Below are 22,606 nucleotides of genomic sequence, written 5' to 3' on the forward strand. Positions count from 1 at the left end.
TTTTAATGTGACTGCATTCAATCTACATCCTATTTCATTGTTATGGATGGTTGCTGCAAAGGTTGAATAAAAAAACAGCATTTTTAGAAACAGAAACTAACATTTAAACATGTTGATGTGTTGTTGTGATGAATGAGTATTCTCTGATGATATCCCGAATTAAAACTTGACATTGACAAAATGATTTGAACACAATTGCTGCAATACTCATTTCAAAGTATATTTAAATTTTAAAATTGATTCTTTAAATTTCTAAAAGTTGTATCATGTAATATCTACATAATATATTTACATGGATGAAATCTATAACACAAGTCACAACTTTCAGGTATGGTTGTCCGGATACGGATAGGGTGATAGAGGGGACAATTTTGTTCCATATATCTAATCATATAAATACTCCATTTGCTTTTGATGCACCACTATTCTTTTAAATGATGTGCAGCACTTGCATACAACAAGCAAACCTGTCCTGTGGTACGTTTCTTCTGATATTATTATGCTAAGGGCAATTTATTTGCCCCTCACGCCAGAAAAGGTTCTGTGGACGCTCATCCTTCCAAGGGGCACTTTTGTTTCAAATTCACATGTCCATAAACTGAATAAGGAAATACATCATATTAATAAATTATTTGAGGTGGGTAATTTAATCTTTAGATATAAAACATATAAGGGAGCTTTGTCTGAATACCGAGGAAAATGTAGGACTGGGTGTAGCATAAACTATAAAAGTCATCACAAAATCAATAATACATTTTAAAAGAAGCATTATTGCAATTCACATGTATATTGCATTCTGATCAAATTCTGAATAATTTGCTGTGCATTTGAAATTTGATTTTATGTGTTTTTTAAAGTGACATCGGGGTCTCACATTGTATGCACGGCATTTAAAATGGCATATTTTAATATTGCAAAAGATTTTACAAGACTACAGAAAAAGTTAAATGTTTTATTCTTTATACATATGCATTTAAGTTTATAAAGTGTTAAACAATGCATTTCATAGCTTTTGTGCATTTGAAGAACACATGAACTTCTACATTTCCTGGCTTTTGTGTGTCTGAGTAAGAACATAATTTGCTCCTTTCCTGGCTTTTTTTTTTTTTTTCAATGATGAGGTAATCACTAGTTTCAACACATTTTTAGTGACATGAATTATATCAAATGCCCTTTCCCAAATGTAGTATATACAATTATTATTTAAACTATGCAATGAAAATATTCCTTTTTACCGTCACCGTGATTACGTGTAGCTTCAACTTGATGGTTAACTATTAGAAAGAAACCTATGACATGTTGGTGAAAACAAACTTCCCTATTTTATGTGCATTTTGAATCAATAATATTTTAACCCCTTAATGACCACATTGTACCCTGTACATCACTGGTCATTAAGGGTTTTCTTGGGTGTAATGGCGCAGATCACACTGCAAGCAGCGGGATCGCTCTATTATACCCTCCATTCTTCCTGCTGGCCACCAGAAATAGAGTGGCCTTCTCCACTGTCGGTGAGACCGCACTATTAAAAATACAATCCCCATTCCCCATAAAAAAGACCTTAAGGGGTTAAAGCAAGGAAATTATTAAATTTAGAGGAGGGTTTTCCTTTCGTTTATCAAATTTGTAGTTTTAGTTTCTTTATAGCGACACAAAGAAATGTATCAGTATAATAAGTATAAGCACAAAACGTTTGGATGGGGTTAATTTTGCTCTAGAAATTAATTTGTGTATTTTCCCATATCTTTGCAAGAGTGTTTTACATATACTGTATATTTCAAATTGCTGCCCATCACTGCACAACTTACCCCCTTCGCAATGAAGTTGCACTATCCCAATGCACGTTAAATTCAACTGCACTCAAGCAAATGCTTTTACTCTCAACTTGTAATACAGATGCTACAACCGACACGCATAAACAACAGCCATAAAACCCTTTTTTTGCTTGCGCAGAACAGTTAGCACACCACTCGTAATCTAGCCCTCAGAAGGAAAATAAAAATGAAAATTGCGTTTATTAAATTACACTCATGATACAGGTATACCCCGCTCATACAGCGGGTTAGGGACCGGAGCCCTGCTGTAAAGTGAAAACTGCCTTAAAGTGAAACAAGGCAGTTTTACCTTTCTTTTCAGTTGCCAGTGAGTTTAAAAACATGTTTGAACTAACATATATTAGGGGTGCAATAGTGCTACATTTAGTTTAAAACTAGCACAGTACAGTATTCAATTAATATTCAATAAATACTGTACCTGTAAAATAGTCACAATTACTGTAGTAAAATTTGCCAGACTATAGCACTGAGACACAGATTGCACTGCAATGCTGTAAACAGAGTGAACTGCGCATAACAAAATGGAGCCAGTCACTTTTCTCTCAATCTCACGAAGATTACAGCACTGTTTCAAAATCCTTGGAGGGTGAACTTCAGCTCCACAAAGCGCTGTATTAGCGAAGCGCTGTAAAGTGAAGCGATGTAAAGTGAGGTATACCTGTACCACCTTATTGTGCATTACATACCCAACCATTCTTTCACTGGATAGATAGAGATAGATAGATAGATAGATAGATAGATAATAGAGAGAGAGAGACAGAGATAAATTAGATAGAATAGATAGGTAGATAGATAAATAGATAGATAGATAGATAGATAGATAGATTGATAGATGATAGATAGATACATTTGAACTGATTCAAAATAGCTTCTATATAATACCATCTTTTGTTAAGGAAATGCACTCTGTACTAACAATGCCCTTTCACTTACGTACAATGGAGCAGACATGTTTATAAAGTCTAAAAGTCTCAGTCTATGAAATAAATGGTGTGCTCTATAGTTTGGTCCTGATTACATAAAATTCCCACAAAAAGGGAAGTACCTTTAAACTAAAAGCTATTCAATACTAGTACAGGATATCCTCTGCTTGTTGATAATTTCCTCTGTACAGAAGTAGCAATAAGAACGTAGAATTATTCAAAGAGGCTAAACAGACAGGTAGTCATCTATTCTCTGGAAGGAACATTGTTCTAAATAATGTTTTCCTTATACTTGTAATTGAGTTATTTTTAAGAATTGATTCAAAGTTCATTTGGCTTAAAAACACAAATATTCAAGTTTCGAAAATTTAAATATATAAGAAACAAGTGATCCCTACACTGTAGATACTGACACAAGGGGGGATCTGGGTACCCCATGAATACGGAATATAGATACAACCTTGAGCAGGTTTTTTCCATTCCCCACAAAAAAACAGAAGGGAGGGGAAGAGGAGGATCAAATACTTATCAGGGTCAAATCAGGTATCCAATCAGGAGAGGGAGATGCCAGAACAAGTACCAGTAACCTATAGTGTCATTAACCTCTTTTATTATTATTATTATCGGTTATTTGTAGAGCGCCAACAGATTCCACAGCGCTATAAACAAAGGGGGAGTACAACAAAACAATTATAGGGATCAAATGGGTAGAGGGCCCTGCCAAGAGTTGCACTGTTGTAGTCAGCTCTTAAGAAGGTGATCTACAAACAGCTGGGCTCTTAGGCTTACATGCTAAGGGGGTTCAGGGGATAGCAATGGAGGAGTGGAACTGGTATAAAGTAAGGTTAGCATAGGTTGTATGCATCTCTGAACAGTAGAGTCTTTAGGGAGCGCTTGAAGCTTTCAAAACTAGGGGAGAGTCTTGTGGAGTGAGGCAGAGAGTTCCACAAGATGGGAGCCAGTCTGGAGAAGTTCTGTAAACGGGAGTGCGATGAGGTAACCAGAGAGGAGGAGAGGAGGAGGTCATGAGCAGAGCGAAGGAGATGGGAGGGAGAGTATCTGGAGACAAGGTCTGAGATATAGGGGGGAGCAGTGCAGTTGAGGGCTTTGTATCTCAGAGTGAGAATTTTGTGTTTGATCCTAGAGGCAAGAGGAAACCAGTGAAGGGATTGGCAGAGAGGTGCAGCAGATGAAGAGCAACGTGTAAGGAAGATGAGTCTGGCAGAGGCATTCATTATGGATTGAAAAGGAGCTAGGCGGCAGGTGGGGAGACCAGAGAGGACAGAGTTGCAGTAATCGAGGTGGGAAAGAATGAGAGAGTGAATTAAAATCTTAGTTGTGTCTTGTGTAAGGAAGTGTCTAATTTTAGAGATGTTTTTAAAGTGGAAGCGGCAGGCTTTAGCCAAGGACTGAATGTGAGGAGTGAAAGAAAGATCTGAGTCAAATGTGAACCTAAGACATCGGGCATGCGGGGTAGGGGTAGTGATGGAGTTGTCGACAGTTATAGAGAGATTGGGGTGGAGATTTTGGAAGAAGGGGGGGGAATGAGGAGCTAAGTTTTGGAGAGATTTAGCTTGAGGTCGTGAGAGGACATCGAGGAACAGATGTGAGAAAGACAGTTAGTGGCACGGGTTAGCAAGGAAGGAAATAGGTCTGGTGTAGAGAAGTAGATGTTGGTGTCGTCGGCATACAAATGATATTGGAAACCATGGGACTTTATTAGGGAACCTAGTGATGACGTGTAGGTTGAGAAGAGAAGGGGACCGAGGACAGAGCCTTGCGGTACTCCGACAGAAAGTGGTGACGGGGCAGAGGAGGCCCCAGAAAAGGCTACACTAAAGGTATGGTTTGACAGGTAGGAAGAGAGCCACGAAAGGGCTGTGTAACAGATGCCGAAGGATTTGAGGGTTTGGAGCAAAAGAGGGTGGTCAACAGTGTCAAAGGCTGGCTGCGGACAGATCAAGGAGGATAAGCAGAGAGAAGTGGCCTTTTGATTTTGCTGTAAGTATAGCTGTCTCTGTGGAGTGATGGGGATGAAATCCAGATTTCAGTGGGTCAAGAAGGGAGTTTAACCTAAGGAAATGGGATAGGCGTGCATATACTAGTTTTTCGAGAAGCTTTGAGGCAAGAGGGAGGAGGGAAATAGGGTGGTAGTTGGATGGGGAGGTAGGATCAAGGGAAGGTTTTTTTAAAGGATAGGTGTGACCAGTGCATGTTTCAGAGATGAGGAAAATATACCGGTGCTGAGAGAGAGGTTGAAAATGTGTGTTAGTATAGAGGTAATGGTAGCAGAGAGGGAGGGGAGTAGCTGTGAGGGGATAGGGTTAAGGGGACAGGTAGTGAGCTGAGTGCGCAGTATAAGTGCCAAAACTTCTTCCTCAGTAACAGGGGAGAATGAGCTAAGTTTAAGGTTATGTGGGTTGTGGTTGAGTGAGAGCATTTGAGGGGGGGAGAGAATGGAATTATGTTGAGAGCTGATTTCATTTCTGATGGAGTCGATTTTGTTATTTAAGTGGCTGGCAAAGTCTTGAGCTGACAGAGAAGTTGTATTAGGTAGTGGGGGAGGGCGGACAGGAATCGCCGGAAATCAACCCGATCGAGTACGATCTGGTTGATTGACGCCCCCTGCTGGTGGCCTATTGGCCGCGAGTCTGCAGGGGGCGGCATTGCACCAGCAGCTCTTGTGAGCTACTGGTGCAATGCTGAATACGGCGAGTGTATTGCTCGCCGTATTCAGCGAAGTCTGGCGGACCTGATCCGCACTGTTGGATCAGGTCCGCCAGACTTTGGTAACTTGGGGCCCTAGTATCTCTAGAAACACTGTTACAGGAAGGGAGTATTTCTAATAATGCACAGAATGTAGAATACCTTAGATTTAAAAATAGGTCAAAGTTCTATCCTATTCATTGTAGGGGGGCTACCTTAGAAACATTTTGAGAGGAGGGTGGAACAAGAGCTAACCATTCTACATCAGACAACTATAACTGCCAGAAGCAACTTAAAAAAGGAAGAAAATGCAGTTTTAAAAAGATTACAGGATAATACTGTATTAGTAATAAGGACTGCAGACAAAGGAGGGTCGGTGGTGGTTATGTCAAGGTCACAATTCATACTGGAGGCAGAAAGGCAACTTCACAATGAATCGCAATATACACAATTACATGGGGACTCTATGTTAAAATTTAAGAGATAATTAAAACACATCTTAGACGATGGAAAAGAAATGGGATTCATTGATGGGCCTACCAGTGACTTCCTCCTAGTGGACAATTCATTGACACCAATTTTTAATCACTTACCAAAAGTGCATAAGTCTTTGGAGGGGGTCACTGGTAGACCTATAGTGAGTGGCATAGGGTCTCTCCTGGAACACCTTTCACAGTGGTTGAACACCATTTTACAACCTCTGATGAGTTTTTTACAGGACACCACACATGTGCTGAATTAGATGCAAACAATGAGTTGGGATGTCGGTGATAGCTGGCTTACTATTGATGTCAAGGCACTGTATTCCTCCATTCCCCACAACAAAGGTCTGGAGGCACTGGAATTTTTTTCTGAATAGGGATACTAGTTACCCCAGAGATTATGTACTGTTAATATTGAAGACGGCCAAGTTTCTTTTGACTCATAAATATTTCTCTTTTGAGTCTGTGTGTGTCTGAGTTTTTGTGTGTGTGTCTGAGTGTTTTTGTGTGTGTGTGTCTGAGTGTGTGTGTGTATCTAGGTGTTTGTGTGTGTGCCTGAGTGTTTTTGTGTGTGTGTGAGTGTGTGTCAGAGTGTGTTTGTGTGTGTCTGAGTGTTTCTGTGTCTAAGTGTTTGTGTGTGTGCCTGATTGTTTGTGTGTCTAAGTGTCTGAATGTTTGTGTGTGTGTGTCTGAGTGTTTGTGTGTGTCTGAGTGTTTGTGTGTGTGTTTCTGAGTGTTTGTGTGTGCATCTGAATGTGTTTTTAAGTGTGTCTGAGTATGTGTGTGTGTGTCTGAGTGTGTGTATGTGTGTGTGCCTGTGTTTTTGTGTTTGTGTGTGTCTGCTTTCTGGGGGGTGGGGGGTGACACCATAACTTACTGCACCTGGTGACAGCAACCCTAGTGACGCCACTGACAAAGGCATTCCTTAAATTTCGTAAAAAATATAGTATATTAGCCCATCATTTTAAAGGGACACTAAGGACTAGATTAGTAGTGTAAAGCAAGCAAAAGTGCAGGGTGCAAAAGTATAACTCACAATCTGGAAAAATCATTGGATGGTTAAATATTTTAACCAAAGCATCTTAATGAGGCCAAAACTTTTTTTTTTTAAATATTCTTTTATTGAGGTCATGCATAAATTCTAACAAAGATTGAAGTCATGTTACAAAAATTAAGAGTACAATACAACAGTAGAATACATACTGATAATAGAAAATTATGTACCTTGTGATATATCAATCAATAAAAACCTTATTTTTTATAACTAATGTTATCGTATGAGTGATTACTAAACTGACCGCTTGTGGGCCATTTGATTGTGTATCATGACTCTCTCTTGGTAACCACTAGATGGTCACTTTTGGACCTTGAAGTTACATATTATTAACTAGCATATGATACACTGTCACGTGTGTGAATCATATAGTAATAAACTAGAAACATCAAATTTATGTGATATAGCAATAATGTACTTGAATATAAAACTGGCCTAGTATAACTGGTATAGCAGTTAGGTGAATTAATAAAAACTGCGTAAAACCGTGACAGATCATAGTGCTGATTATCATCAATCATCCGCAGGCCCAAGCAGATTTAGCAAAAGGAAAAAGGACCACACTGGGTAGGCTTTGGGATTTTCTATGATTACTATAAAATTCCAACTTGGAGCACAATTGCCTATAGGGGTAATATGGAGAATAAGATGAGGAGACTGTATTGCACCAAAATTGAGGACTCATTTACAGATTTACAGATCAGAGTACTATAATATAAGTAGAATAGCAGAGGAAAATACAAGAGCAACATCCAAAACCACCCTTTGAGCTTGAGAATATAAATAACAAATATCCTTTATCCCCCCACATAAAAGTAAAGAGTAAACTGCCTATAAGTAAATTTAGGAAGATTTAAGGTAAATTCCTGTGCTTTAGTTACTGCTCAGGGCAGGGCATAATGATCCCCAAAGTCTCGGCCGCTGACAGAGGGGTCACAAATAATTGGACAGGTACTGTTAAGTTACTGATGCAAAGGATATACACCATTGTTACACAGATATACATATGAATTAGCAATAGGGGATGTAATATTATATGCCTAAGGGGTCAACAGGAAATGTGTGAACACAGTAAAATATCTTATAAATCACCAGACAAGATGATCATCTGTATTAGAACAATATGGTGGAAAAGTCCATTAACAGAAAACAATATAATGCATTGGTATACAGTATGCTCCATTAAACATTAGAGACTTCCAGTAATCTAGCCTATTCCAACTTTCAAGGCTTGTGAAAAACTATTGCCCGGATATGAAGCCAAGCACAAAAGTCTCAGAAATGTGCAGTGAAGTAGCACCCTCCAAGAGTCATACATACTGTCCTGTCTTTGTGATATTTTAAGGTGACTCATCAGGCCAAAACTTTTTTAGTGCACCCTCTACGTTTAATGAATAGCGGAGGGAGCATTATCAGCGCACTATTTGCACTCATATTTAAGTGGTAAGTTAAAGGGACAGTCTACAGCAATTTTTTTCTTATTTAAAAAGATAGATAATCCCTTTATTACCCAATCCCCGTTTTTGCATAACCAACACAGTTATATTAAAGGGACAGTCAAGTCCAAAAAAACCTTTCATTTTTCAAATAGGGCATGTAATTTTAAACAACTTTCCAATTTACTTTTATCAATAATTTTGCTTTGTTCTCTTGGTATTCTAGTTGAAAGCAAACCTAGGGAGGCACATATGATAATTTCCTAAGCCCTTGAAGGCCGCCTCTATTTTATTTACTTTTCACAGCAGGGGAGAGCAAGCTCATGTAGGCCATATAGATAGCATTGTGATCACGCCCGTGGCTAGTGGCAGACACTGCACTAATTGGCTAAAATGCAACTATATGCAAAATAACTAAAAGTCATGTGATTAGGGGCGGCCAGAAGATGCTTAGATACAGGTTAGTCACAGAAGTAAAAAGTGTATTAATATAACAGTGTTGGTTTTGCAAAAAACTGGGGAATGGGTAATAAAGGGATTATCTATCTTTTTAAACAACAAAAATTCTGGTGTTGACTGTCCCTTTAATATACTTTTTACCTCTGTGATTACCTTGTATCTAAGCCTTTGCAGACAGCCTCCTTATCTAAGTGCCTTTGACAGACATGCAGTGTAGTCAATCAGTGAAGACTCCTAATTAACTTCACGGGAGTGAGCACAATGTTATCTATATGACACATGTGAACTAGCACAGTCTAACTGTGAAAAACTTTCAAAATGCTCTGAGCTAGGAGGCGGTTTTCAACTGTTTAGAAATCAGTTTGAGCCTAGCTAGGTTTAGCTTTTCAAAAATACCACCAAGGGAACAAAGCAAATTTGATGATAAAAGTAAATTGGAAAGTTGTTTAAAATTGCATGCCCTATCTGAATCATGAAAGTTTAGTTTTGACTTTACTGTCCCTTTAAGTGTTGCATTCAAACGTAATCCAAAATACTATTGCGCTTTTTAAGATCTGCAGTAAACTATTATTATCAATAGCATAGCACAGAACTACATGAAGATATCCACTATTTGTGCACCAGCGGCTCAGCGTACACACCCATGTGACATCCAATATGAATTTTACTGCGCACCCCTATGGAGCACCGACGCTATATGACATGCAGATGTTAGTGCACCCTAGACTATCACTCAAGTGCTAAAAAATATATATTGGGCTTGTAATATAAGCACAAACATAGAAGGGCTATTAAGGCAAAATAGCGCTAATATTTTTAACTCCTATTTTTAGCTAGACCTAAATAAGAGCTATAACTATAATGATGTGTTCAAAACAAAGATTAACCTAAAAATAAAAAAACAGCTATATTGAAGAAATAAGTGTAACATTTTAATCTCCATAATGTAATGGGTGCTGCATTGTTGAAACCTAGGTTTCTCTTTTCTTATCTCTGCAGAAGAGGTCAATTACATTAAAATGTAATTGAGTTACCAGAATGGGCAAACAATTTTGACTGTGGAATATAGAAATGTTAGGCTTGGGAAATCTGAAGTTCATTTTTTTAAAGGAACTGAAAAGCCCACAGTTTTAAGTGTTAAAGGGACACTAATATCAAAATTAAACTTTCATGATTCAAATAGAGAATCCAGTTTTAAGAGACTTTCCAATTTACTTCCATTATCACAATGTGCACAGTCTTATCATATACACAGTTTTTGTGGCTCCAGCTACTACTGAGCATGTGCAAGAGTTCACAGTGTAGACACATATGAGCCTGTGATTGGCTGATGGCTTTCGCATGAAGTTCATTTTGAACTTTGTTGGAGAAAAATCTACTGCTCATTTAAGTAAGTGCTATTGCAATGTCTTTTTATTATGCACTTGTTGATTATGCAATTCTACAGTATTTATTGGTAAGTTAAAGTAGAGGAGAAGGGGACAAAATTAATAATGAAATTTAAAACAACTTTGTTCTTTTTTTTTTTGTGAGATAGGGATCACTTACGTATTAACAAACTGTCATAATTTACTTGTAATTGTCACTGACTTGGTAGGCCAATCAGGAACTGAAACCTAATAGCAGTGAGACAGCACACCCTTAAAAGCACAACCTCTAGAGGAACTTGGCAATGAGGACAGGATCCTATGAGGATCAAAGTCCAAGCCGTGAGTCCAAGAAGAGCAGGCAAAAGCGAGGTTATTAGGTACAAGGTCAGGGCAGGCATCAAAGGTTTACAATTGGATAAACACAGCCAAGTCCAAGTAGTCAGGAGATCCAATGACACTGGGAGCAGGGAAGGACCAGGGAGCACGTATGCTGGGCAGGAAAAGGCGCAGGAGCAAGAGCAGGGTCAGAGTCAGAAACAGAATTCCACTTAACCTGAGACAAAGCTCCTGTTCACAAGGATGTCCTCTTCCAATGGGTGGAGTGTCTCCTAACTCCATAAATGAAGCCAGGTGGGACAATGCCCTCTTAGTACATACTTGTGGTACTAGAGCAGTCTGCATCAAAGTGGACAGCTGCCACATGGCGTGGGGGGACGTTGCTGGTTAAGCTGAAAGTGAGGATCAGGTAAAGGACTTCCCCCTAGGTCCCTGTCACAGTGATTTGGAAGACAAAGGAGTAATGTAAAACCACTAAACTGAGGGGGAACATTTGACCATTACCATTTAGCTCATAGCCATTAACCTTTTTAAGGGACATGGAACCCAATTTCTTTATTTTGTGGTTCAGACAGAGCATACAAATTTTAAAAAGTGTACAAAGTACTTTGTTCTCATAATATTCTTTGTTGAAGAGATATCTCGGTAGGTAGCGTGCACATGGAGCACTACATGGCAAGAAAAAGTGCTGCCATCTAGTGATCTTACAAATGTATAAAAACTTTGCAAAACTGCTGCCATATAGATACATGCATGCTCGTGAGCTTACCTCCCTATTTTTCAGCATAGGATGCCAAAAGAACAAATAATATTTGATAATAGAATTAAATTGACAACCCCTTTATTAAATATACACCTATGGGTACATGAAACTACACCCCTCTTTAGCAGCCAAAATCTTCATCTGAGCCATAGAATATTTTACATTACTGAAATGCTAATGGAAATGTTTTTCTTCTTTTTTTATTGTATCAAGTTACAAGCAGGTATATACATTCTGGTTACAAAGGTTCAATTGTTACAAAAGAAAAAATACCTGGTTGATCAGAGTTTGTCAAATGGATAAATATGAACATATTAATTACAAAAACAGAAAACAGATTCGTACTCACTCATTGTGCCTATGGGGCCTATCTATCAAGCTCCGAATGGAGCTTGATGCCCCGTGTTTCTGGCGAGTCTTCAGACTCGCCAGAAACAGCAGTTATGAAGCAGCGGCCACAAAGACCGCTGCTCCCTAACCTGTCCGCCAGACATCGCCGGAAATCAACCCAATCGAGTACAATCGGGTTGATTGACACCCCCTGCTGGCGGCCCATTGGCCGCGAGTCTGCAGGGGGCGGCTTGCACCAACAGCTCTTGTGAGCTGCTGTTGCAAAGCTGAATACGGCGAGTGTATTGCTCGCCGTATTCAGCAAGGTCTGGCGGACCTGATCCGCACTGTCGGATCAGGTCCGCCAGACTTTCTTAAATAGGGGCCTATGTATGTAACAGGCCATTTAGTCTAATAGGTTTCATCTGAGTTTATTCATAACAATTGTCTCTATCACTCTCCTTTCCGGTTGTTAAAGTCCATATCACAAGTCCATATCACAAGCTTTCCGGGATGTGAATGAATATGCTATATCAACCCAATTGAGATTCTCTAAAGTGTCAATAATTTGGCCCACTTCTATCTCTAGTAACATTTCTGTGACCCCAGGAGTGAAGGTCACAGAACAGTACATAGGCAAAACAGTAAGGGAATAGAAATGGAGATAGAGACAGTGCAAAAGAAGATTTTTACAGGCCCACCAGAACTGTTGTGTGTCTCAGGTGGACTAAGTCGATCGTGTGGTGGGTGGTATTGTTGTCTCATCATTTCTGTCTGAGAGGGAGTGCACAGAGTCTTCCCAGTAAAATTTAATGATAAGCAACTTTCTAATTTACTTCATTTAGCTATTTTTCTTTGTTCTCTTGGTATCTTTATTTGAAAAGCAGCAATGTAAGCTTAGGAGCCGGACCCTTTTTTATTCAGCGTCTGATTAGCGCTTGTTGATTGGTGGCTAAATGTAACCACAAATCCGCAAGCACTACCCAGGGTGCTGAACCAAAAATGGGCTGGCTATTAAGCTTACATCCCTGCTTTTTCAAAAATAGATAATAATTTATAATAATAATATAATAATAATAATTTGCAATTTATATAGCGCTTTTCTCCCTGTGAGACTCAAAGCACTTTACAAATATACCAACATAAGACATAAAAGTTAGGAGTTTCTGAAGGTCAGATAAGCGGACTGAATGCCTGATGGAAGAGGTGGGTCTTTAGCTGTTTTTTAAAAGTCTGTAAGGACGGTGCCTCTCTGATTGCGCATGGTAAAGAGTTCCAGAAAGTAGGGGCAGCGTGGCCGAATGCTCTGGAGCCTGAGTTTGTCCTTATTCTTGGCAATGAGAGGAGGGATGTGTTGGCTGACCTAAGTGAACGGGATGGGATGTAGGGTGTCAGGAGCTCTTTCAGGTACTGTGGGCCTTGGTTGTTTAAGGCTTTGAAGGTCAGCAGGCCAATTTTAAAATATGTTCGCCATTTAATTGGAAGCCAATGCAGGGAGTGGAGAACAGGTGTTATGTGGCAAGAGCGAGTTTGATTGGTCAATAGTCTGGCTGCTGCGTTTTGTACTGTCTGAAGGCGATGGAGTTCTTTTTTTGGGAGGCCCAAGTAAAGTGCATTGCAGTAATCTAGCCTAGAGGATACAAATGCATGGATTAATGTTGGCATATTATCCGGTGGAATTAAGTGTTGTATCCTGGCTATGTTTTTCAGATGAAAGTAGGCAGATTTTATTACGGAGGAAATCTGCTGTTTAAAAGATAGTCCAGCGTCAATCAGCACTCGTTTCGTACCTTTGCTGAACTAACGAGTTTAGAACCTCCAAGATCCAGGCCAGTTGAGCTACCAAGAGAATGAAGAAAATTTGATAATAGGAGTAAATTAGAAAGTTGCTTAAAATTGCATGCTCTATTTGAATCATGAAAGAAAAAAAAATTAGGTTTAATATCCCTTTAAGTCATAGATAAAATATATGATGACAATTATGCCTTTATGACTAGAAGCCAATATAAATTCATTAAAAGCAAAAACATTTGAGGCAAAAATGGAACAAAGTTATTACTACTGTTTAACTGTAACTAAAGTATTACACTGTTATGTAACATACATCTTTCATACGTTTGCAGATAACAATAATATTCTATGGATTCAGTACAAGCATAATTGTGAAAACATGCGTGCCTGAGACAATGAACAGTATTTGGGCATTACCTAAGCTATGATTATCCATCTGTAGGAGCAGTCCTTAGAAAGAAAAAAGGAACAAAAGCCCTGATATTGAGTTCATTACTTCTCTATTCATTCAGGGTAATTACAGTGTAAATAGATAAGGTATAGTTTTCCGACCCCTCAACCAATTACTTCACTACAAGTACAGAGTTTATGTAATATGTAAAGAAGTGCTGAGATTGCTTGGCATACACATGCTTTGCAATGCGTTAATTCTCTCCTTGTTTAACAGCAGGACTCGTCTACTCTATAATTGTTGAGATTAGTTCTAGCCTCCTTTATATATACAAAGCAGAATATATAGAAAAAAGTTGTTGTGCCAAAGTGTTTTTTTTTTAACTTCACCTAGAGATCTCTGACAAATTAAAGGGATATAAAACCAAAATTATTTTGTGACTCAGACAGAGCATACAAATTTGAAAAAGTTTCCATTTTACTTCTATTATAAAATGTGCTTTGTTCACTTGGTATTCTTTGTTGAAGAGATAACTAGGTAGGTTTCTGGAGCACTACCTAGCAGAAAATAGTGCTGCCCTCTAGTGCTCTTACAAATGCTCTTATTCTTGCAAAAATGCTGCCATTTAATGCTCTAGACACATGCATGCTCCTGAACATACGTCCCTGCTTTTCAACAAAAGGTAACAAGAGAACAAAGAAAATAAGATAATATAAGTCAATTAGAAATCTGTTTACAATTGCATGCTCTGTCTGAATCATGAAAGGAAAAAATTCTGTTTCATGTCCCTTTAACAAAAAAAGATCCTATGAATCAATATGTCTTATAATTGTGCAGTCTTGCTTGGATAGTTCTTTATCTTCATATTTTAAAGGGATAATAAACCTCAAAAATAATGTTATATAATTCTGTACATAGTGCAGAATTATATAACATTATATTATCCTTATCTTTATAAACGTAATATTCCCTTTTAATTTTAAAAAAACCCGGCTGTTTTACAGACCCGCTCTCTGCTCTCTGCTGAGCGGGTCTGTTTTATTCACACAGCGCATCGGGCCAGTTGTATAGTCACAGCCCGGTCCGACCGCGCCATAACACTAAGTGCAGCTCGCTCCTGCTCTGTCTGACAGCATGAGCGAGCTGCACTGTGTATAATGGCGCGGTCGGGCCGGGCTGTGACTATACAGCTGGCCCGATGCGCTGTGTGAATAAAACAGACCTGCTCAGCAGAGAGCAGAGAGCGGGTCTATAAAACAGCTGGGGGTTTTTTAAATTAAAAGGGAATATTACGTTTATAAAGATAAGGATAATATAATGTTATATAATTCTGCACTATGTGCAGAATTATATAACATTATTTTTAAGGTTTACTGACACTTTAAGTTTATTTCACGAGAATGATCAGTTATACCCTGTATTCTTACCAAATAGTTTGAAATCTCTTATCTCTTTATGTGTTTATATAATGGACTGTGCCACTACACGGGAGGTATGGCACAAAGTCATCTATATATTGGGCTTCCCATGTATTTTTTATTTATGATATCTTAATAATATCACTTGCATATAAGGATGGGTTAAAAGATTACAAACTGATTGTTGGCTCATGAAGACAAGAACATGGTTGGCACCAATTGTCTGACACATGTTTATGTTGTACCATGTACCTCTAAGCACATTGGGCAAGGAGTCTGTGTCTGGGGATAGTCTCCTTAAGGGATATGGGGGAAATCAGTTGTTGACTCATTGCAAATGTGCTTAGAGGGATATCGCTGCACCTTACTAACAAGGACCAAAGGAGGCCAAAACAATTGTTTGGGGTTACTATTTCCCTTTTTCAGAAGAGAATTGTCTGGTAATTTGGGGCTGGACTGATCTTGTTAGACGGGATTGGACTGATATACTTCAGGAAAGTTTTCCTCTATGAAAAAGCACAATTGGGCTAAAAGAAACTACTCACAGGTGGTAACCGGGTCATAGAACAAGCCAATGAGCTGTTGTTTATTGCTGCAGACTGTTTTTCTATCTGTATGTATTTGTATTATAACCCTGGGGAAAGTCTCCCTAAGGGTGTTGGGGGAAACCAGGTGTGGACTCCTTGCCAAATGTGCTTAGAGCTATATAGCTGCACTTCACTGATGAGGCCTAAAGGAGGCAGAAACGATCATCTGGGGTTTCCATTTCCCTTGTTCAGAGGAGAATTGCCTGGTATTTCCGGGCTGTGCTGACCTTGTTAGGTGGGATCGGACTGATATACTTCAGGAAAAGTTTTTTTTTTCTGTGAAAAGCACAATTGGGCTAGTCCCAGGTAGAAACCGGGCCATAGAACAAGCCAATGAGCTTTTGTTCATTCCTGGCAGACTACTTATCTATCTGTATGTAACCACAGACATATAAGCACTCCAACACAAAATATAAATAACACACACATTAAGATAATATCATGGAACATGGGGGACATCACATCTACCATTAAAATAAAGACTATACTTGTACTTTATACTTAAAATTGCAAAACACAGAAATTGTGATACTTGAATAGACCCATCTTACACAAGCAGAGCACCAAAAGTTGAAACGAGACATGTCCATTAACTTCATTACACATGCAAATTTGTTGACGAAACACCTTGTTTTCACAAAATCAATATCCGAACGAATACATCACAAAATTGAAAGACAATGAATAAATACTGACTAAATTTGTCAGCATTCATTAGTTTCCTTTTAATTACCTTAAGGGTTAAAAATACTTACCAGTAGTGAATTGGAGAGTCTTGCTATTCCCTATCCTTCTCCACAGACCCCCGGAGCATGCTAATAAGAGGCTTAGTGGGGCGGATCCCGGGCCTGCATTAAAGGCTTGCTAGAGGTAAGTATGTAACGCTACAAGTGAACTTTTTCTCCATTAGCACAGGAGAATTTACATTTTTATGAAAAATAAATGTTAATGTTCAACGAATATTCAGTATTCCTTACATTTAAAACAAAACTAATGCTAAATAGCACAGCAAATTAATATTCCGAAAAGTTAATTTTCGGAATATTTGTTCCGAAAGATTCCGACAATTTTTTGGCCCGTGCACACCTCTAGTTGAAACAAAGTTGGATGGCTGAAGTAATACTTGTCCCTTATGAGTTCAACAGAGTGAGTTAAAAAAAAAAAAGAACTACATTAAAAGATTGTGACAAAAGATTTAGACCCAGTAGCAGATTATCTTATTATGAAACTAGATTGATGGGTGGACCTTTGCTTTGTGTGGAAGTTATGGCCCCTTGAGGGGAAACAAGAGTACTAGGCTATAACGTGTGTAAATTACTCACAGTTACAGACTTACCAATAGTTATAGGGGTGACCTTTAATGTGGCACCACAAATGCCTCTCAACAACAATCACATTATATCATTCTAAAAGAGACATGCATATTCTTTGCAAATTCATGCATGCCCTACAACTGAAGGACACATTGAGAGTCAGGAATCTTGAAACCAGAGGTAATGGGGCCTATTTACTATGGTGCGAGCGGACATGATCCGATATAGCGGATCATGTCCGCTGCACATCGCTGTCGGCATTTATCATTGCACCAGCAGTTCTTATGAACTGCTGGTGCAATGCCGCCCCCTGCTAATTTGCGGCCAATCGGTCGCTAGCAGGGGGTGTCAATCAACCCGATCGTATTCGATCGGGTTGATTTATGTCTGCCGCCTCAGAACAGGCGGACAAGTTATGGAGCAGCGGTCTTTAGAGCTTGATAAATATGCCCCTGTGTGTGTATCGCATATGAAACATGCAATCTCCCGAACTGACCTCTTCTTAAAATCAGCAGCACTAGACAGGAAAACACTAAAAACAACCATAAATGCTATCACACTTTCAGTCCACATCCCCATCACACTGACTCTTATGACTAGGGTAGGAACAGGCAAGCCACAGAGTTGGAGATTTGCCAATAGTTTATACATGGACATTGACTTCATCAAACATATCCTTGAAAAATGACAAAAGTACAAATAGATTAAAATCCACAACTAAGGCAATCCTCAGAGGAGTGGTCACATCACATAAGATATGAATAAAAAAAGAAACACAGGTCAAAGCAGAACTATTACTAAAACAACTCTAAAAAGTACACAATAAATATGTAAGAGATCCCACTATTGCTATGAAAACTAAACACTATAATGTCAAACAATTAAGAGACAATTATTTACAACAAAACACTACACACGTGCATTCATTTTTGGACAAATACGTTTTTGTCCAAATTCTGACCCATTCGTCCATGGGGCAGCATACCAAGTAGACAAATGAAAATGGGCATAACAAAATTGTCTCTTTTTATTAGTCACTTTTGTTTGCATTCGGCACTTTCTGGGCAAAAAAAAAAGTGCAGAGAACACAGAAAAGGGGAAAAGAGCTGAGATTGTTTGACGAATCAACTCCTTCATTTGCAGTGATGTACAGGAGGTCTCATCATTGTAAATACAATATATGCACAAATGAGAGGAATAATAATAATAAACAAGCAAAATCCACACATCTGTATGCAGGTATGCAGCCACTTAGTAAGCGGAAAGTACTTTACCGGGTGAGGTTTTTTAAGTTGCACGCCATATCAAGATGAAATATGGTTATCCCAGAGCCGTAGGTGTTTATATACCATCCACTAGCTCTATTTCAGGTGACAACTAGCTTATACCACCAAGCTCCCGCTAGGGGTTAGGAAAAAGAGTACAGCGTGGAGGTACGCATCCTAAAGGCATGTATGCATCTTAACACAACCCTTCGCTACTCTTATGGGTAGTAACAGGATTCAGCGCGAAGGTAAAGTTCCGTTAAGTGATGGAAACAAAGTCCATAAACACACAACTCTTCACTCCCCCGGTTTGAAGAAACGGCTGACTCCACTTTGCGTTCCGTATGCGCTGTTCACTCTTACATCCAGTAGTGAAGCAGAGTCCTTACGCTTACTCAGCCTATCATGTGATCGGACCGTGGCCAATCAGGAACAAACCAATATCCTAGTCAAGGAACATCGACTATTGCTCTTTGTAAATGTATAGCACTGCCCAGCTTGAAAAAAGGCACAGTATTCCACGTTCATACATCAGTACTCACTGCAAAGTGATTACCAGCATGGGACTTTTCCAAACTGCAATAGCCTCGGCCGTGGTCCAACCAGCTGTGTCTTTGTTTGTATTCAGAAACCTTATTAACCCCAAGGGCTGTAAGCTTCAATATTAAGGAGTAGACACCAAAAAATGCAAAAAATAAAGAGTTCCAAAAGAGAAACTTATAAATGACGATAAGTAGCTTTATTCCAGTTAAAACAACAGGACATGTAGGTAAAATTCATGGCAGCACATAGTCTGACCGGTTTCGGTCTTCCAGAGTCTACGATTATGGTCTGGAAGTAGGGTTGCCACCTCAGAGAATTATTCTCACAGCGCTAAAAGGACCTATAGCTCCTATCTAAAGTGGGCCCCCACTGCCCACGGAAAGAGTACTATTAGAAGATAAGTTAGAGTGGAGCTCCAACAAAGGCAAGGTCTGGTGTGTGTGTGAGGGATGTGTTCACACTATCTTAAATGAGGGCTAAATCCCTGTAAAAACTCCAAAAGTTATAATGGTTATAAAACAATAAAGATAAAGGTTATAACACAATTTTAATACAAACACAAATTACATCACTAAACATGTATCCATGGTACATAAAAACATATATATATATATATATATATATATATATATATATATATATATATATATGTATAAAAACAATTCTAAAAAATACAACACTTAAAATATAGGGTTAAGTACCAGGGGGAATGTATCCCTCCAAGAGCAAATAGCCCAAAACTTGGTTGCTGATTCAATTGATGTAGTTATAATGGTGTTAGAACTAATATGGGTATGTAAATAGTAGAGGTGGTATGCCTCAACTACCCTCTATGACATTGGGTTCAGGGCTACCCAAAATGAGGATTCAAATAACTGGTAGGTTGGTCCCTATTAGTCTGATAGATGCAATATGCAGATTGTACAGAAGCAGAAGAAATATAAAAAATTCAAATAAAAATTCACAACGTGGTGTGTATCACATGTGAAAAAAAGTAGTTATAAAAAAAGTGATCACAGATTAAACTAGTGTGTACACAAACTAGTGTTGATCAAAAAATTATTCCAAAAAGTGAAAACAAAAAATTCTTGAAAAATAAAACTATAAACATGTGTAAAAAATATGGGTGACAAATCACACAGTGAGTGATGTGTGAGATGATGAGTGGGAAAAGAATTAGTGTAAAAGAGTTACAAAATTCAGAATACAAATAAATACAATAAGGAAACAGATATATATTCCTAAAAAACGTCCCAAAAGTTATAAAATGAAACTCAAATTAGTTCCAAATTAATGTCCATAGAAATCAGATGGTAGTGACATCATGGTGATCCTGATAAAAAATGTGTCCAAAAATAAAATAAAATGAAAGTTAATGGTTCCAATAAATAGTTCAAATCCTCAAGATTATGCAATAGATAAACGGTTCCAATCCTTGATGTCAAGGCAAAGAAAAATAGAAGTGACAATGTGAGGTAAAAATGAGATAAAAGTAGAAGGCTGGGAAATCCTCAAAACCTAAAAACAGAAAAAAATAACATAGTATAGTAATGCTTAAATAATAATTTCTTAGTTTTTAGGTTTTTTTATAACCACTTTTTTTTCACATGTGATACACACCACGTTGTGAATTTTTATTTGAATTTTTTATATTTCTTCTGCTTCTGTACAATCTGCATATTGCATCTATCAGACTAATAGGGACCAACCTACCAGTTATTTGAATCCTCATTTTGGGTAGCCCTGAACCCAATGTCATAGAGGGTAGTTGAGGCATACCACCTCTACTATTTACATACCCATATTAGTTCTAACACCATTATAACTACTTCAATTGAATCAACAACCAAGTTTTGGGCTATTTGCTCTTGGAGGGATACATTCCCCCTGGTACTTAACCCTATATTTTAAGTGTTGTATTTTTTAGAATTGTTTTTATACATACATATATATATATATATATGTTTTTATGTACCATGGATCCATGTTTAGTGATGTAATTTGTGTTTGTATTAAAATTGTGTTATAACCTTTATCTTTATTGTTTTATAACCATTATAACTTTTGGAGTTTTTACAGGGATTTAGCCCTCATTTAAGATAGTGTGAACACATCCCTCACACACACACCAGACCTTGCCTTTGTTGGCGCTCCACTCTAACTTATCTTCTAATAGGGTTGCCACCTCAGCCATGTTTTCCTGGACACTTATGAGTTACACATGCTGCAGAGCATGCAGGGAAGAACATGAATAGTTCTGTCCAGTGTCACTATTTTTGTGCTGTACAGCAGCACAATGCATGTTTCCCTCTGCACGCCCTGCAGCATGTGTAACTCATAAGTGTCCAGGAAAACATGGCCGAGGTAGAAACCCTATCTGGAAGACCGAAACCAGTCAGACTTTGTGCTGCCATGAATTTTACCTACATGTCCTGTTGTTTTAACTGGAATAAAGCTACTTATAGTCATTTATAAGCTTCTCTTTTGGAACTCTTTATTTTTTGTCTCATCATTGTGTACAACTTTACCTGTCCAATCCTGACAGAGCATCACTAAATGATTGATGTGAGGGCCAGCAAGTCAGACATTAAAAACCAAACAGGCTTGTCCAATCCACTGTTAACCTAGCATAGGGAGGTGTTAGTCTTAGTGAATATAAGCCATCTTTTAGTCCATTTTAATTCAGCTTCTGACCAGTGCAGTGGTGTGTGCCTGGCCAGTGCCTCACTGTGCTGCTCTTTGTTGTACAATTGGGCAGAATCTGACTTTTTTTCTCTTCCACACATACTGCATTTTTTTTCTCACTTTGGGGACCAGTGAATTATATTTTTCTTTATTTTAGTGTTAAAGCTTTGTAGTTTAATATTGCAGTGGGAGCATAGGTGTGACTGGTATGTGGGTCTTCTGCCTTACCTGGGGGAAAGTTTTAATTTAAAAAAACTTTTTGTGCCGAATAATTTTTTTCTTGCAGTTAATGGAACTGCACATTTGTGACTTCTAGGTGGGCATCCTGCCTTTGTTGCAGAGAAAATTGATTTAAGTTTAACCCTTTGTGTGCAGAATCATTTAAAAAATTGCATTTTGTATAACTGCACGTTTATATTGCATTGGGGCATAGCTGGTACTGCTCGGTAGGCCTCCTGCCTTTTTTGGGGAGGGTTTTTTAAATTTAAGTTTAACCCTTTGTGAGCATAATCATTTTTTTTTTCTCACAGTTAGTGGAACTACACATTTAAATTGCATTGGGGGCATAGCTATGACTGCTATGTAGGCCTCCTGCCTTTGTTGTAGGGGATTTTTTTTTATGTAAGTTTAAGCCTTTGGGGTAGATTTACCAAGCAGCGGATGCTGCAATCTATCCCTGAAGTTTCCGGCTCGCTGGAAACTTAAGTTAAGAAGCAGCCCTCTGAGGGGGCGGACCGCAATCATCCCAATCAGATACGATCGGGATGATTGACACCACCTGCTAGCAGCCGATTGGCCACGAATGTGGAGGGGGCAGCATTGCACAAGCACTTCACCAGCAATGCTTGTGCAATGTTAAATGCCAACAGCGTATACTGTTGGCATTTAGCAATGTTGGGCGGATATGATTCGCTACAGC

This window comes from Bombina bombina, chromosome 5, assembly GCF_027579735.1.
Source record: "Bombina bombina isolate aBomBom1 chromosome 5, aBomBom1.pri, whole genome shotgun sequence".
NCBI lineage: Eukaryota > Metazoa > Chordata > Amphibia > Anura > Bombinatoridae > Bombina > Bombina bombina.